Source organism: Carlito syrichta, unplaced genomic scaffold (genome assembly GCF_000164805.1).
Source record: "Carlito syrichta isolate Samal-C Ts95f unplaced genomic scaffold, Tarsius_syrichta-2.0.1 Scaffold60462, whole genome shotgun sequence".
In the NCBI taxonomy this organism is placed as follows: Eukaryota; Metazoa; Chordata; class Mammalia; order Primates; family Tarsiidae; genus Carlito; species Carlito syrichta.
The window spans coordinates 169,386-170,874 of record NW_007004558.1 but is presented as its reverse complement, the minus strand read 5'-3'; positions in this window follow the sequence as shown (position 1 = coordinate 170,874).

Here is a 1,489-nt window from a genome sequence, read left to right as displayed (position 1 = left end):
ATAATGCATCATTCCCAGGAGTGGTTAGATTAAAGTCATGAGTTGTCATAATAGGTCTATATAAATCCTATTATCTTTTTGGCCTGATCACTATACAGAGGCAATTATTCTTTGCTTTGTATTACTCCAGTATTACTTCTATTTTTTATAAATAATATTGTACTGTTACTATATCTCTATATGATTGTTTTTCTGACAAAACAATGAGTTCTTTAAGGCAAGGAATTTTGATGTTTGCTTTGATGTTCCTTGGGCTTAGGAGGCTACTTGGCACTGTAGAAGGTTCTCAAAAAATGTTCATTGACAAAAGCTCAATGGAGAAAGAGGGACTAGGATAATACTATTCAAATGAACTGTGAATTATGTAAAAACACAGAATCTGGTTAAAAAGAAATTATTATTGATTAATTATGTGTAGAGGAAATAATAGGTTTGGGGATAAATATTACATATTTCTTCAAAAATTCTATAATTGTATATCATTTCAGAAAAAAATTCAATAAGAGTCTAGGAGATTAATGTATGTTTCTTGTAGTTTTCCCCCATTGCATTAAACTATTTAGCAATGTTTTGACATTTAATAACTATCCATAGAATTATTTGATCGGATTATATTAATTTTTTTGGTCTTAATGATGCTTAGCAAATTAGTTCATTAAAGTAAAAAACATCAGACGAAATTTCAAAGTGCCTGCCTAGATGAATGACAGCTTTGCACAACTAAAGAAAAAAAAGAGTCAAATACTTAAAACAACAACAACAGCAAAAACAAACAAACAAAAAACCCTCCCCAAAACTAGGACAGGGTCTCTCAAACTTTGTTCAAATATCTTGGTTGAGTTTGGGTCGTAGTGGGAAATTCGCTCTGACACTGTGATTTAAGCACTGATGTGCTTATGTTTGGAGGAGTTCTGCCAAGCAGTAATATAAAGGCAACATGAGAAGAGGGAAGCTGTGGATACGCAGTGAATGGTCTATGAATGGCGAGGGCAATAACCGGCTTGCCTCTGAATCCTTGGTGGCTCAATGGCATGCTTTACTTGCTAGCTTTCAAGTCTGAGTTACTGCTTTACTGCTGGGCCACAAGGCTCACCTTCCCTTGTTTTTCTTCTGATTTTTTTCTGAATGCACACCCCGGGAAGTGAAAGTTACAACTTGCTTTGACAGACATTCCAGAGCCTTTGGACTTTATAGACACAGGGAACGTATTCAGAGGCTTCCTGCTTGGTGATCACATCCTTTGTTCTTTTGTGCATATCCTAAGTGAACTTTGCTCCAGACAAATTAGCCTAGGGCAAGGCATTAAAATATGAGATTCCAAGAAGGACACATAACACAGGAAAAGGGAGGACTCCTTCGTTTCCATTTAGGATTCTATTTTTAGCCAAACATTTATTACTTTTATGTTTAATTGCTCCTAAGAAAGCTGGTAATTCAGTTTCATTTTGTTGTAAGTATAAAATGGCTCTGTCTTTTCCTTAAAGTTTTT